This window comes from Sciurus carolinensis, chromosome 3 (assembly GCF_902686445.1).
Source record: "Sciurus carolinensis chromosome 3, mSciCar1.2, whole genome shotgun sequence".
NCBI classification, from domain to species: Eukaryota; Metazoa; Chordata; class Mammalia; order Rodentia; family Sciuridae; genus Sciurus; species Sciurus carolinensis.
This window is the reverse complement of record NC_062215.1, coordinates 62,572,900-62,589,657: the sequence shown is the minus strand read 5'-3', so window position 1 is coordinate 62,589,657 and position 16,758 is coordinate 62,572,900. Positions and strand designations below refer to the sequence as shown.

The following is a 16,758-nucleotide window of genomic DNA, read 5'->3' as shown; positions in this document are numbered from 1 at the left end:
CTTAAAATATACAATAAAAAGTTTCAAATAAGAAAACAAAACATCCTGCAGTGTACTGGATGGCCCCACCACCACCAAAAAAATGATCCAGCACCCTGGTTCTGAGTTTGAGGAATCCTGAGTCCTGAATGAGAGGAAGAGCCCTCTTGCAGAGGCCTAGTGAGGAACTAAAGTAGGACAAAGGCAAAGAGCCAAAAGGAAAGAAATATATGCCAATAGGTGGATAGTTATTGAAAATTAAATATTGCCCAGTCAGCTCAATACATGGAGAAGTCTAGGTGCACAGTGTCAAGTCACCCTTAAATAATAATGAACCAAGAATTCATTGAACACTGCGTTGAAGAGCTTACTGTATTGAAGAACTCTTTGCTAATCACCAGGGGACTAGGCATTAGGAAGCTAATAGGTTATGCTGTCTGTAATTTCTCTATTTCCTTTCTGTAATAACAGAACATGCAGGATGTCAATGAAGCTGCCCAGCATTTTCCTTCTTTTATTAAATTTAAGTGATTGCCTTTCTACATCTGATTGACGGGATAAAAATGCATCCAACCCTGCAAGGTGCTTTCAAGAAGAAATCGAGTTTCTTTTTTTTTCCTTCCTCTCAACCACATGATCTGTCTTGCTATGCAGTGTTGAAAAAAATCAGGCCTGGATGCTACCGTGGTGTCCTCCCTGTCCCACTTCTCCTCCCTGCTTCTGGGGATCAAACCCAGGGCCTTGCGCATGGCAGGCAAGTGCTCTACCACTGAGCTGCGGCCCCCAGCCCCATGCTATGGCTGCGATTTCCATCCAACTGCCTTTCCCCACTGGGGCATTCACAGGTGGGAACAGCCCTCCCCTCTGCCTCCCTTTCCCAAAGTCAGAGCATGCACATTCTCCAGTGAACCTGGCTTGGACTTGCCTGGGATCTGCCAGGAGCTGAAGGTTGTTTTCTTTCTCCCACAGGAAATAATTTTCCTGGGCATGGCAGCCTGGGGTTGCCAACCCCTGGCTTTCACAAAAGCTCACGTGTGTGTGACAGTGGCACTATTGTTGGGCAGACTGGAGTTTCCATTACTGATCCTGTGTTTATCTGCTGCAGGGACTTCTCCATGAGAGGTGTGCTTTAAATGGTCAAGCCTAGAAAAGGACCATTTGAAAAAGAGAGAGTATTCTGTGTGATATGTGGCAAGTGATATGTGAAGATGAGACGTGGAGTGGCCACTTACCTGTGGTCAGGACTGCTGGTCACTTCTTATTGTCCCAGAGGCCTGGAGAGGTACAAGTGTCTGTTAGTAGTTAGTATAAGGGAGTTTTGAGCTAGATGAGAAGGTTCTATCATGAGGAACATCTTTCTCTATGACAACAAATAGCAATCCCTGGGCTAGCAGCAGTGAGATGAGAAGTGGGGGTGGAGGGAGGTGGGGGGCTGGGTAGTGTTAATGACTGTTTAGATTTTAGTTTAAAGTGAATTTGGAATACAAATAAAGATAATACCTGAAACCATCTGGTTGGCATCTCCTGTGTGCCAGATCCCATGTTTAGGGCTATAGATATGTGAGCCAACTTAACCCTCCAGCAACTGCGGAAGGTACAGGAACAATTAATTCACAAGAACCATTTTTCCAGAAGGCTCCACCTTGGAAGATACTGGAAAATATTGACAATGTTGAGAAAATATAATGACCTTGGAGAAGATTCTGTCTTCCTGAGCTGGGTAATGCCATTGTTGTTTCTGTTTTATATGTTGTTTCTGTTTTGTTCTCATACCTCGCTGTGCAGTGGTAGCCACCCTGAGTGTTTCTCCTGATTTATGTGTATTCATCTCATTTTTCTGCTTCTTCAGCAAGCATCTTTTCTTCCTCCTTTAGAGAAGATGAATTATAAAGATGAAGGAAATGAAATCAGGCCATGGGCAAAAGGGAGAGAGGCAGGATTCAAGGAAACTTCTAAGGTGCCCTGTGGGCTGCCAGCAGGGACCTGGGTTTGCCCACAGCTCACGTGTGCATGTGCTCTGCCGCCTCCAAATGCATTTGAACTGCTGTTGTCACCCTCAGTTATGCAGGAGGTAGTATGCTCACGCAGGTCCCCCACAGCAGGGGCTAGTGCACACGAGACCCTCTCACTTTTGTCTTTGCCAGAGTCTGTAGATGGCTCAGTACACAAGAGGCAGAGCTGTGAAGGTGGCCACCAGGAGGACCCCAGCTTGGGGTGGGGGTTCTGACACTTTTGTGGGCCTCTTTGAAGCCTAAGCTTTTCCATTCCTTATCTCAGGCTACTGGGCTGTAGACATAATCCTCAATAAAGTGAAAACCAAGGAAGGCTTTCTTACCAAAGACTGAATGTAGGGGTCAAGGTGCTGTCTTTCCTCACTTCCTCCCTCTGTGAGTTTATCCTCAGGAAGAATTTAGGCAATCTGTACATACTCAGAAAACTCAATTTTTTCTATCCTCCATCCAGAAATGTGGCTTGATACAATTGTATTGATGAACTTGAGAAAGTGATGAGACTGTTTTGCTGCCAGGTGTTTGACCTGAGTAGGCAGCTCCCTTCCTTCCAGAGCAGTGACTCTCAGCAGGAGCAGTTTTGACATATAGGGATGTGGTGCAGTGTCTGAAGACTTTCTTAAAAAAATTGATAGACTTTTATCTTTTTTTTTTTTTTTTAAGAGCAGTTTTATATTTTCAGGAAAACTGAGCAGAAGGTGCAGAAAGATCTCAAATACCTCCTCTCTGCCTCCCAGCTTGCCCTATGGATACCATCTGGATCAGTGTGATACATTTGTTACAATTGATGAGCCAATACTGATACATTATTATAAACTTAAGTCCATAGTTTATTTAGGGCCCAGTCTTTGTATCCTACATGTTGGGGCATAATGGTATAGTTTGAATGTTTTGTTTTGTTTTGTTTTGTTTTTTGGTGGTGCTGGGTATTGAATCCAGAGCCTTGCACATGCTAGGCAAGTGTTCAGCTCAGCTATATCCCCAAACCCCTGCATATATATTTTTTTTCTTTCTTTTTGGTGCTAGGAATTGAACCCAGGGCTTTGCAGATGTTAGGCAAGTACTCTACCACTGAACCACATTCCCAGCCATATAGTTTGGATCTTAAATGTCTCCCAAAGACCCACGTGTTAAAGGTTTAGTCCCCACCGTGGCAGTATTGGGAGGTGTTGGAACCTTTAAGAAGTGGGGCCCTAGTGGAGGTCTTCTGGTCAAGGGGATGGTGGGTCCCTGCTCCTTCCTCCTTTCCTTTTCTTTTTCTTTTCTTCTTTCTTTTTTTCTCTTCTCTCTCTTGGAATTGAATGCAGGGGAACTTAACCCACATTCCCAGCCCCTTTTTAAAAAATATATATATTTTATTCAGAGACAGGGTCTCACCACGTCACCTAGGGCCTGACTAAGTTTCTGAGTCTGGCTTTGAACTCCTGATCCTCCTGCCTCAGCCTCCTGAGCCACTGGAATTACATGCATGCACCATCGTGCTCGACCCTTCCTCCTTTCTCGTTGACTTCTCGGCTGCTGCAAGTTGAGCAGCTTCTTTTACCATGCTTTCCTGCCATGAGGTACTGCCTTGTCAATAGACCCAAAGAGATGGGGTCAATCAACTGTGGCCTGAAATATCCAAAACTGTGAGCCAGAATAAACCTTTCCTCTTTTTAAGTTGATTATTTTAGACATTTTGCTATAGCAGTAGAAAACTAATACAGATAATGACATGTACCCACCATGATAGTATCACACAGAATAGTATTACTGCCCTAAAAATCTCCTGTGATTCTGGAGACATTTTTGATTGTCACAACTAGGTAGGTGTTACTGGCATTTCCTGGATAGAGGCCAGAGATGCTGTTAAACACTCTGTCTCGTACAGGGAAGCCTCCACGGCAATGTCCATGGTGCCAACATTGCAAGACCTTGCTGTACAGGCACTTGCTCAGGGGGTTGTAGGTGTATTGAGGTAGAAGTAAGGGATGTGAGGCTCCAGGACTGGAAAGGCCACCTCAGGCAAAAGGTAGATTGAAGAGGTATTGAGGAAAAAGTGACAAGAACCTATACATTTTCCTTTAACTCTCACCCTCCTAAATTCAGACCCCAGGGTCTGATTCCAATTGAAAGATGCAAAATTATAATTAGTGGGTTGTGTACAGTGGGGTTAGCTTAGGTTACTCTCCAATGAAATGCAGACTGTGCTCCATCTACAAGTAAAAGCCCCAGTCTTTCTTAAGTTTGGGTCCCCTGTTTTGGGCCCCTTGTTTTTAAGCCTCATAGTTGGTTCTCAGTGCTTCAGTTCCCTTTTCTGAAAAGAAAAACAATTGTCCTTCTTATCTCCTAGTAGACAGAGCATCTTCATGAGTCGATCTCTGCAGTGCATGACTGTTAGCTTTTGTGATGCCAGTGTTGCAACAGAGGCAAGGCATGATTAATTAAAAACTACCCACGGAGAAAAGGGTAGCTTATGTGGATGCCAAGCATGTGAGTGGGGTGGTAAGCTGTCCGATGACTGCTGTGAAAGAGATTTATAAGGCAAAAACACAAGCTCTCCACGTCAGCACTTCTTGCAATTGGAAGACTCCTGAAGCTGGGGTTGGGGGTGCAGCAAGCATCAGTCCTGCGGATCTCTCATCGCTCCATAAATCTTATCAAGTGGGAGCAAGGATTTTATTCCCCTGATGGGCATGGGAGGAGAACCCAAACCAAACTCACTCCCTTATAAAATGTAAATATGCATAAAGAGAAGTAGTCCTTTTCATAAATTACCTCCTCCATCCTCATCTGTCTGAAGTTATAAGACCCAAAATATAACTAGAAAAAAAATTTTTTTTTTTTTTTTTAAATCTTCCTTTATAGGTACATCTTTGGGCTGGGGAGGGAAAGGCTTTGCAGAACAAAGGTTCCAACTGAGGCATGTAAAACAAGTTTTATGAAAACTTTAATTATGTCCCACCTGCTGGTACTTTGTGAAGTTCACAGAAAAAAAGGATAATTGAGAACAGCATTTGATGTGCCTAAGATTTGCTGGGTTCTTTCCTCTTCTTAAAAGGAATTTGTTCTTAATCAAACTTATTTCATAATAAGTAGGTCCAGACACTGAGTTCACATTGGCATGTTTGACACTATTTAATTAAGATACTTTACACATGAGGTGTTGACTTTTGTTGTTTTGAATTGAATGTCTTCATAAGTCTGGGTTTTGGGCATTTAGCTTAGTGAGAGAGATCAGGTACTGGCCATGTTCCAGTGTGTTCTTTGTGAGGAGGGGTACGTTTTGTAAGGCATGTGTGGGGAGAATGAAGACAAAGCATTCTAGTACCTTGCTCCTCACTGGACTCTGAAATATTCCTGTCTTTAAACTTAAAACCCCAGGCACCACCCTTATTTTGCATTCTGTAGCCACAAAGGATTAATCCATCTTTGTTTTCCTTTTATTTCTATCTTCCTTTGCCCTTGAATTGCAGGATCTGTATTACAGGTATCGGGCTCAGAGCTTTTCAGTGTTGCAACAGTAACTACATCACTTATTAAGCATTTACCATGTTCAGGGGACAGTGCTTAATGCTCTTATCTTCTCCTTTAATCCTCCCGAGAAGTCTGGGGTCACTGAGCTGGTGGGTGGTGGAGTAAGATTAGAATTTGCTTCCTGACCAGTCAGTTTGTTAATCACAAGGGCACAGTGCCTTTCTCTTTGTGCTGTAATACTTAGAAAAACTCCCAACTTTCTGGTTCTTTGTTATTTTGAATCTGAAATTTTGATGCTTCTAGAGAGTTCTCTGATATCTCAGCTATATATTTTCATTATATCCAATTAAATAGCAGTTTTCTGAAGACCTAAAAGCACCCTATAGTTGTCTTGAAATTTTTCTGTTTTTTTTTTCTTCATTTTTTGTGTTTTGGTTTTTTTAGTCTTGCTGACCTGTCCACCAGCCTTGGCGTAAAATGTAGGTTATTCTGTTTGTTGCATTTAAAACTCCTTAGGCCCACCCTGCTCACCACTTCTGCACCTACTAGAGTACTTACTCCTCATCCTTAGGTTCAGTATGAGCTGAAGTTGAAGGAACATTTACTGAGCATATGCCTTCTGACCATGAATGAGCCCCTCTAATGTTCCTTGGTGACCTGTTACTATTGTAGACATCACTGATTTGTGGATGAGGTATCAAAGGCTTGGAGAGGTTCTGTATTCTTGCTCTGGACATCCATGACTAGTGCATTTTCACAGAACAAAGGTTTAAACCCAGGTCTCAGACACCAAAGCCCAAGTTCTTCCCACTCTACATTCTTTCTGTTGAATGGGAATTAGGGAAGAAGAGAATTTGCTTTTTTTTTCCTTAGGAAGAGGGAGGTGGAGCAGGCTTGTAGAAACACATGGAAAGCCTGCCCCCACCCCAACCTCTCTTTCTCTCTCTCTTTTTGCCCCCAAGCCACAGAGGCCAACTCAGCAAGAGTGGTTCACTCACATCAAGTGAATGGAAAAATCGGATCATGGAGCTGCCAGGGCCTGCATTCCTGTTTAATTGGCCAGCACACGCTTTCTCTGTATTTGTTTACCTTATGGCTAATTCAGACAAATAAAATGGATTCTTTCCTTGGCCTCTTCATGTGGGAGAAGTAAGCTGAGGGGTTTTAGTGGAAGTAAAGGACTGAAAATGCCCAGGATTTGGAAAATCTCCACATAGGTGGTGCAGAAGAAGGTATCCTTGTTGACTTTGGTGACAAAAGCATATGAATGGCCACTTCCTGGATCACACTCATTAATTCAGACACTGCCCTGTTAATGCTGGACACATCCTCTCTGGGCGCCCCCCACCCCTACCCCAGCACCTCTGCCAACCCTTCATGACTGTGGCCTCTTCTCTGGGAGAGCACTGGTTACTCAACTAGCATGTCTTTATTGATCTCCTACTAAATAAAATTTGGTTGTTGCACCCTGATTGCCAGGCAAAAATGTTAGAATAAATAATAGAATAAAATGAAGACATTCCTCTTTTGGGTTTACATTACAATTTAAAGCATTCAGGAGAGTAATATGAGAATTTACTTCTTTCTTTTTTTTTCCCCCAGTGCTGGGGATTGAACCCAGGGCCTTGTGCATGCTGGGCAAATGCTTTATCACTGAACTACACCATCAGCCCAAGAGCTGTTGTTTCTATACCTTCTCTATATCACACCGATTCAGGATTATTGGAAAAGGTTCTCATACCTTCTAGAACTGAGACTTTTAGGAACCACAAGTTACCCTTCAGAGCCTTAAGGGTCTTTTTGGGACTGGGGGCTTTACTGGTGATTGAATCTAGGGGTGCCTTACCATTGAGCTATATCCCACCTCCTTTTAAAAATGTTGAGACAAGGTCTCACCAAGTTACCTTGACTGGCCTTCAGTTGTGATCCTCTTGCCTCGGTCTCCAGAGTCTTTGGGAATATAGGTGTGCACCCACACCTGGTTTCAGTTGGGGTTTTATTTCCTGCCCTTCTTCCCTTTTGTGTGTGTGTGTGTGTGTGTGTGTGTGTGTGTGTGTGTTTCCCCTGGAGTCTCTGGCTATTCCTTCAACAAAGTGTCTTCTGGTAGCTTAGCAACATTGATTCTCATGTAGCAAAGCCTCCCTGGGCACTGCTGGCCTCCCAAGGAAAAAAATCATGTGAAAGTGTCAGGTATCCAGCAGACTGTATCTCCTTGGACTAAATATTCTCTTTGGCTTGGTAAAGGCCAAACCCTTTAGTCCAGCCTGGATGTTAGGGGACCTTCTGCTTGCTTTATTTATTGACTTTTTAAAGCCAAAGCAATGTTAACAGAGCCAAGAATAATGTTGGAGAGATTCTGTAAGAGCACATAGCCTTGCATAGTTTTACTGACTGAGATCAGTCTGCCTGACACTGGGGACCTGGAAGCTGCTTTGGTTGAGAAATCTGGCACCATGCTCAGATGGGATGGGTCCTAACTGTAGAGCCCTTGACTTCTGGTGAGCTCCACCTTGTCCAGCCTCTTTCTGCCTTTTATGCTGTTCTTTGCCAGGGTTTTGAGCTATATGTGGACCTTTGTTTAGAATTGTCTAAGAGCATCAAAAGCAAGCGTTATAGTTCCCAGGCCAGTATGGAGCCTTTTCTTCGCATCAGACATGGGCAAAAAGAGAAGGAAACAGCCATTGACTTCTAGAGATGATGGTTCCTGACTAAGTAATGGATAGGAGAAATGGGAGGCTGGAATTAGGAGAACGAACTAGCAGGTTCTTAACCCTTTTTAGAGGCTATTTCTTGCTCTAATTAAAGATACTCAGGGCCAGGGGTGTAGCTTAGTGGTGGTGCTCTTGCCTAGCATGAATGAGGCCCTGGGTTTCACCTGTAACACGGAGGGTGGGGGTAGTCATGATCATTATGGGACCTGTCATCCTAAATAAAACCCTCTTCCTAGAACTCTCTCCCTTATTCCTTTTCATCCTACCCAGGAGACCTGACACAGAGCTGCTTACTCATAAATGTCCCTCTTATCCCTGACAGGGCTCTCACCAGAGAATATCCTCAGCCAGACTCATCTTTCATATACACCTCAATAATTCTTCTGTGTCCTCAGCTAAATGTCTGGGAAAAAGTCCCAAACTTTCTCTGATTCTCTAGGGTCTTGATTAGTAATTGGAATATAGATGCTTTAAAACTGTTCATATTCTAGTAACTCTTTTTACGGGGTCATCCAGAAGTGCTGAGAAACTTGGGTCAGACATCAGCTCCAGTTAGTTTATTAATTCACAAGGGTGGTCCATTCCTTTTCTAGTATCTGAATGTTTGTATCCCTCACTCAGGATACCACATTTCCCTGTAAATTAAGTAGCTAGAAAACCAAATTCTGAACCAAGTTATTTTTTAAAAAGGCAGGTGGATGAGAGAATAAGGACCTGTTCCCTGCTCCACTGCCCTCTCCAGTGACCAACTCATCTCCGACCCCCCAGAAACACTGTCTGTATCCTGGACCATGCCAGACACACTTCCACAACTTGTTTGTGTGAAATCCAGCATTCTCTGTATTTCGCTGATCATGCCCTGCCGCTATCATCCACAGCACGCTAATTTTTTTTAAAAGAATGATACTGACCTCAATTTTAGATTGATTCTAAGTTTTAGTTAATTCATATTTTATTTGTTTGAAATAAATTGAGCACTCACTGCAGTGACCTATTATCCCAACCCCATTAGAGATGGTCATTCCGCAGACAAGGCCATGGTCTTGTGACTTTGCTGTCCCCATTTCTGTACTTTGACCTTTGTGGGCTAGATTCTTTGTAAGTCTTTCCCAAGTGAGCTTTCCTGTCCGGTTATTTCTGGGCCTTTCTGCCTCCCCATCCCTGTGTTGGGCCTGGTTTGATGGCGAGCATAGCAGAGGGTCTCCCTAAGAGCCATCTGTCTTAAGAGGAGGTGTGAGCTCCTTAGCTAGGGAGTTTATGGCCAGCTCTTTTCTTTCTTTAGCCTGAGGTCATGAAGGTGGAGTAGGAGGAGTTTAGAGCTGCGGAAATTTGAGGCCTGTGCTGGTTAAACTCCAAGAACAAAGACTACTTATACAACAGCCAGTGAGGAACAACTTCTGCCTGGGGTGCTCAGGGGGAGAAGAGAGAGGCCTGGGCAGCGCTCTGGGGTACTTCTCCATCTCAGAAGCCAAGATTGAGTGCCAGCAAGTCAGTCTCCTTTATCTTTTTACTCCAGTCTTTACCTCTCAAGCCTAATTGGCACAGTTCTTGGCTGCGTTGGTGTGAGAAAGAAGGAATGGGAAGGAAAGATAGAAAACAATTCTGTGGTGGGAGTTTTGCTCCTTTCTACTTAAAAATGGAAGTGTGTGTGTTTGTTTACTAGGCGTGGTGGTGCATGCCTATAATCCCAGATACTCAGGAGGCTGAGGCAGGAGGATTGCAAGTTCAAAGCCAGTCTGGGTAATTTAGCAAGACCATGTCTAAATAAATAAATAAGGGAAGTTTTCAATTCTGTGGGTTGGTGGGTCTAACACAACAGAGGAGGAAGAGGCAGGCTCTGGCAGTTACAGATCTTTCACTCTGCTAAGGAAAGTTGTGACCACCAGTTTCTCCTAGTACTCCTTGGCCTTGCCCTTAGGTGTCTGTTGCCTTCTATTCCGTGGCACCCATGGCCTCACATTCTCATGAGTTCTGTAGACTCTGTTTTCCTTGTGACTTTAGTTCCATCATCCAGCCCTCCCCTTCACCTTACCTCTTAGAAGGCTGCAAGCAGATCACCTCCCCACATCCTCAGGGGTTGACAGTGAGTCTCACCTTGAGCTGACAGCTTCCTGCAAGTGTCTTCTAGATCCTGGCGCCTTGAAATTTCTCTGCTCAGAATTTCCTCCAATACTTGCCTATCCCTTAGGGCAGTCCTCACGTAGCACATTCTCTTGTCAGTCCTGTTTTCTTGACCTGCTAAGGGTTTGGTTTTCAGAATTTCTGCTTTTTTTCAATTTAGAGCCAGGAAAGTCTATAAACACATCAGCTGGGTGTGGTGACGCATGCTTCTAATCCCAACTACTCTAGAGGTGGAGGCGTGAGGATCTACAAATTTAAAGCGAGCCTCAGCAATTTAGCCAGACCCTAAGCAACTTAGAGAGACCCTGTCTCAAAATAAAAAATAAGAGGGGATGGGATGTGGCTCAATGGTTAAGCTACCCTGGGTTCAATTCCCAGTTAAAAAAAAAAAAAAAAAAGTAAGACTATAAATATGGGGATTTTTTTTTCTCTAATTCTCTAGAAATTCTGAACACAGTTCTTCCCTGTTCATTTTAACTCTTTGTCATAGGATGAGTTTGGGCAGGTAGAAGTGTAGCTTGTGGGGTCAAATGTTGGGGCAGAGGGAGGGGTCTGCTGTTCCATCATTAGCAGCTCTATCCTTTGCCAGCTATCTGGCTGTGTGGACCCCACCTCTGCCTCCTGTCCTCACTCTGAGAGTCCTCAGAAAGGCTGGAGTCTCATGAGTCTTGATTTCTGTCTTAGTCCATTTTCTGTCATCATAGCAAATTACGCAGACCAAGTAATTTATAAACACGAAGTTTATTTGGCTGGGGGTCCTGGAGGCCATGAAGTCCAAGAGTATGGCATCAGCATGTGCTTAGCATCTGGTAAGGGACATCCCACATGGCAAGACAATATAAGTGGGTCAGCCCAGATTTCTCTTCATCTTCTGAGAAAGCCACAAGTCCTGTCAAAGGGGCCTCACCCTGATGACTTTATCTAATCCCAACTATCTTTTAAAGGCTCCACTTCTAAACGCCATTAACATATGAATTCGGGGATTAAGATTTCAACACATGAAATTTGAGGGACACATTCAAACCATAGCACTTTCCCATTCTATATGAAGTAGACATAACAGTGGCTCAGAAAACACTGGAAGCAGTAAGAAGGTGTTCCATTTTGTCTTGGGAAGCAGTGTGCTAAGATGGGAGAACACAGGTTTTCAGTGTGAAAGCAGCCTTCTGTTCTGTACCATTCACGACTCTGGTTCTTTCAGTAAAATTACTTAGCATCTCTGAACCTGTTTTCTCATGTGTCAAATTGGGCATTGAGGATGCCCCCCTAAAGGGCTGTTAGGGAAACTAAATGAGATAATGCGTGAGAGGCCAGGACAATGCAAGGTGTAGGCAGGCTCCTCTTAAGAGGTACTCGTAAGAAGTGTGTGAAGAAGAGATTTAGGCAGATGAGATATCTGAGTGACTCATCCCAGAAAATAATTTGGATACAGCTGTTTTTTTTTTTTTTTTTTTTTTTTTTTTTTTTTTTTTTCCGGGTACGTGAGATTGATCCTGGGGTTCTTAGCCACTGAGCCACATTCCCAGCCCTTTTTTTATATTTTGTTTAGAGACAGGGTCCTGCTGAGTTACTTAGGGTCTGATTAAATTGCTGAGGCTGGCTTTTGAACTTGAGATCCTCCTGCCTCGGCCTCCAGAGCCGCTGGGATTACAGGCGAGTGCCACTCCACCCAGTTTACAGCTGGGTTTTGCCAAAGCCTGCCATATTAAAACCTCAGCACCTAGCCTGTTCTAGGTGGTTCACTTTGCTTGTTGAAGTATAATGAAATACATCCCATTTTGTGCCTTGAGCTGTGTGACATTCACTCATTCAAAAAAAATTTTGTTAAATTAGTATATGTATTTTCCCAGTGCCTGAATAATTAAGGGAAAGGTTGAACAAAATAGTCCCTACTTATGGATTTACCTGGGAGACAAAACAGAAACCCAGTCATTACTATGCAGAGTGATAATTGCTATTAAATGAGCTGACACAGGTCAAATGCTTGCACCTGGAGGCTGGCCCTGTCGTAGTAAGCCATCTTGTAAACATTTAAGCTGTGTTAGTGTAAAAGGAGGGGGAAAGGCAGAGGGCAAAGGAGAGGCACCTAGAGGAGAGACTTTAAAGAATGGTGATGCTTGATCAAAGTCATAAAGAAGGCTTACCAGGCGCACAGGTGTGCAGGTGGCCATGGGAGGGAATGGTACGGGGGAAGGTAGGAGAGGGAACACTAGGCAGCTGCAACAGACTTGCTTGATGTACAGAGCGATCAGACTCCTCTTGCTGAATTTGGTCTTTATCCACAGGGTGATCTAGAGCAGCAGGAGGATGGTAAGGCCAAGTCTTTGGTTTTTGCTTAAGGACAGATTGGAGGGGAGTCAGACTGGAAATAGTTGAGAGCCAGGTATAGCAACCTGGATCCAGACTATGGTTGTCGCATTTGGGGTGGAGATAAGAGGAGTGGATTCTGGAACTGTCCAGGAAGTGACTGAGGAGTGAAGAAAAGGAAAGTATGTGGAAGGAATCCCAGTTTCTTTTTTTTTTTTTTTTTTGCGGTGCTGGGGATCGAACACAGGGACTTGTGCTTGCGTTGCAACACAAGCACTCTACCGACTGAGCTATCTCCCCAGCCCCAGGAATCCCAGTTTCTGACTTGGGAAGCTGGGTGGAGGATAGTTGGTGCCATTCACTGAGACAGGGAGAAATAGCAGAGAAAGACAGGGAGTGGGGAGGCAGTCCCTTGTGGGAAGGTAGACACACCCAGCAGGCAGGCACCCTCTCACTCTGGAATTCTCAATTACCTCTAGATGGAGGAACAAATGATTTTCTTTTCTCTTTGTACATTTTCTGAGATGTAATATAATAGGATAAAATGCACTGTTCTTTTTTAAAATTTTTTTCCCTTTCGCAATGCTGGGGGTCAAACCCAGGGCCTAGTGTATGATAGACCAACTACCACTGAGCTACATCCTCAGCCCCAAATCCCCAGTTTTTAGTGCCCAGTTCAGTGTGTTTGGACAACTGGTACACCTATGGAAATAGTCAAAACCAGATATAGAATTTCTGTCTCCCTGCAAAGTTCCCTCATGCTCCTTTCTGGTTTACTTATCAGACCAACTTTTGATCATATTTTTTCCAGGAAGACTTCTCACAACCATCTAAAGATAAAGCAGTCAATAATTCAGATCCTCACTGGTTGCTCTTTGTCCTAGCTCCTGACCCCAGTATATAGTGCTATCTGATTGCTTATAGCATGCACTCCTGGAGCAAAGGCCAGGGCTGAACCCCCCCCTGGACATCGATGGAGCAGAAAGGCAGGGGGAGCTTCATGTGGATTTTAACCACCAAAATCTGGTCTGACTAACCTCTTGGCACTTCAGCTCACACTGTGGGATTTGAGAAGAAGGACCTCATTTCCGATAATAATCCTATTATCAGACCCAGTGCCCCACCTGGTTTTAGGTGGCGGTACTATCCTTCATGGTCAGCCTATTCTTGGGACTGAAAGGATGCTCTGCTCCTAAACATGTATAAAGAATTTTTGAGGGGCTGGGGAGATAGCTTAGTCGGTAGAGTGCTTGCCTTGTAAGCACAAGGCCCTGAGTTCGATCCCCAGCACCCAAAAAAAAAAAAAGAATTTTTGAGGCAGATCCCCAGATCATTCTCCTTAACAGAGCTGACTGCACCTTTTCTCCTCTCTCTCTCTGTCTCTCTCTGTCTCTCTCTCTCTCTCTCTCTCTCTCTGCTTCTTTTCCTTCTGAGCAGCATCTTTGGGTGTGCCAGCTCAAGGCCACTTGGGAGATTCTGTGGGTTTTCTGTGGCCTCTCTATTTTGAGCCTGGTTGTTTGGCTTTAATCAAAAAAATAAATACTTATTTTCAGTTTTCTCCCTAGTCTAGCTCAGCTAGGTTTGAACAATCTTTTTTAACTCTACCACATGTGAATTACAGGAAATGCTGTCCTGTTGGGGAAATGGGTGATTTCCAAGATTTTCTCTCCAGGAAAAGTGTAACTCATTAGTTTACTAAGAAAGGCTCAAACAGGCAACAAAGAAGTACTTATTAGGCATTTTATCCTTTTATGTGTCCCTAATCATAGCCTTATCATAAACCTCAGCTCTGGTACTGAGTTCAAAGTTGTTTAATTAAATTCTTTTACTTTATATTTGAGGAAATAAGGAGACTTCTCCCCCTCCTACCCCCAAAAAGAATGATTTGCTCAAGGGTGTGTTGTTTTCAGGGACCTTATTGCCCTAGAAGAAGATAAGAACTTTTTTCCCCATTAGAAGAATAATTTCTTTTAAACATCACTATAATCTCACTTTTTTTTTTTTTTGGTAATTCTTCCAATGAAACCTCACCTTTGAACTTGGTACTTTAGAAGATTTGCTTGGAATCTTAACCAAATAAAACATAACTCAGAGATTGTTTTTGCAGGATGATTTGGTCTCAATGTCCTTTTGTTTGTCACTTTCTTCTTGAACCAATACAGTGCTTCACCACAGTGGGCATTGTGGTTGGATTCCATACCTGTGAGAGAAGTTTCTAGAGCTTTTGGCTTGAACCCCATTTACTTAGCCAGTTTTCTTCTGAATCATTCTTTTTGCTGCCCCCTGCTGGAGGCCAGAAAGAGCCCATCCTCTCCACTAGCTTTTCCAAGATGTGGAAAGGTGAAGTCCAACAAATAATGACACATTCAGGTGAGGTTTTCATGCTGGACATCCCTACTCATCAGTCCCAACCATGTCCGTAACCTGCTTGCCAGAGAGACCTCAAGTTCCCTGGTCCAAAACCAAATTAATTTTATCCATCACCCACTATTTTTTTTAACCACTTTGTTCTTTCCTTTTCTTTCCCTGTTATCCATTCACTTATTTAGTCATACATTTCAGAAATATTTGAGCTTTTAACTATTCTACTTTTTTTTTTTTTTTTTTAGGTTCTGGTTAATTCTGATTAGTGTCACACAGGTGCGTTTACCCATACTACAAGCTGCATTATTTCTCCACTCATTCTCCCCCACCTGCCCCCTGAATCTAATTAGATGAATCCACCAAATTCCAGTCACACCTCCTCTATTGAACTCCCTGGTGCTCTTTCTACAGTACTAGTTTGTGATGCTGCCCTACATAACAAACCTTCATTGTTGATGATTAAATCCAAACTCTTTGGCGTGAACTTCAAGACCCTCCATCACTGAGCCCCATCTGGCCTTCTAGCATGTTCTCTTGCACTCTCACCTTTTCACTCAGCCACATTGCTCTGCTCCAGAGGTCTCCAAACACACCACCACCATCTCACCTCTGAGCCTTTGTGTGTGATGGTTCCTCTACCAGGGATGCCCTTCCTTCTCTGATGGGGCGCGCTAAAATATAAGTTATGTCCCTTGACCCTTTAGATGTTACTTTCCCTTCACAGTACAGTCATCACTTGACTGTCCATATCTGTTATCCTCCCTGTCTCCTGTATTATTGTTAATTCTTTATCTGTCTCTACCTCCAGATGGTGCCCCCAGAGTTCAGCCCAGGTGTTCTAGGTCTGACTTCGTTTCTAATAGTCCATCAATGATGTCATGAGTTAGAGTTGTTCTGGTTCCCTCACCATCTCCTGTAGTGCTCCTGATCTCCCTAACAGCCTCCAAGACTTTCTATTCTTTAGTCCTTGAGAAGTTTGCAGTTCGGCAAATGTACTAGGCTCTAGTTGCCTCTCGATGTGTCTTGGGTGCTTTCCCCATCTCCCTCCTATCCTGTCTGATCAAATCTAGTTCTCATCAAATCCAGTTCATGCTTCCAAAAGCAGCTCAGGTGTCACTGTTTCTTTCCTCTACACTTGTTCTGACTCGCAACAGGATTAAATAGTAGAAATAGCTAATGTTTATGTGGAACAAAGTGTGAGCCTTGGATATTGTTCTAAGCAATTTACATGTATTAGCTGGTTTCCTACAAATGCTAGTGTTACTGTGCGTGTATTATCCTGTATCCTAACAGGTTTTTAAAATTTTTTTTTAGTTATAAATGTACACAATACATTTATTTTTAAAATTTTTAAGTGGTGCTGAGGATCGAACCCAGAGCCTCATGCTAGGCAAACACTCTAACACTGAGCCACAACCCCAACCCCTCCTAATAGTTTATGTGCATGAATTTTCCTTATGTGCTTAGGTCCTCCTTAAGGGCAAGGCCTATGTATCAATTGTCTTTATATCCCCAGATTTTATAGCACAGAACTTCACATGTAGAAGGAACTCAGAAATGGTTGACAAATTTGGCTATTTAAAAAATAGTCACCATTCACATATCTAATTGTCACATGTTTGTTTACTCCATTAAGAACTGTTTTTGATGACATAAAATGTGCTGAAGGCTAGAATTATTATCCCATATAAATTGTACAAAGGAATAATCAAAGAGTAATACAATAGAAAGTGCTGTTGGATTTCCCAAGCCAGTGAGAATGATTCCTGAGCTTAAGAGATGATTTCAGAGGACATAGCTCTTATTTCCTA

General features: G+C 43.3%; 1 protein-coding gene and 1 long non-coding RNA gene across 2 annotated transcripts in view; both read left to right on the top strand.

The window, feature by feature from the left end:
* Nxn (nucleoredoxin) overlaps positions 1–16,758 on the top strand; it is a 146,053-nt gene that overhangs the window by 68,374 nt on the left and 60,921 nt on the right. The gene's annotated exons all lie outside the window — the stretch shown is intronic.
* On the top strand, positions 1,137–6,483 carry LOC124980143 (uncharacterized). The gene is made up of 3 exons (XR_007107748.1): positions 1,137–1,261; positions 1,612–1,699; positions 6,407–6,483. It is a non-coding gene; the product is annotated as an uncharacterized LOC124980143 (long non-coding RNA).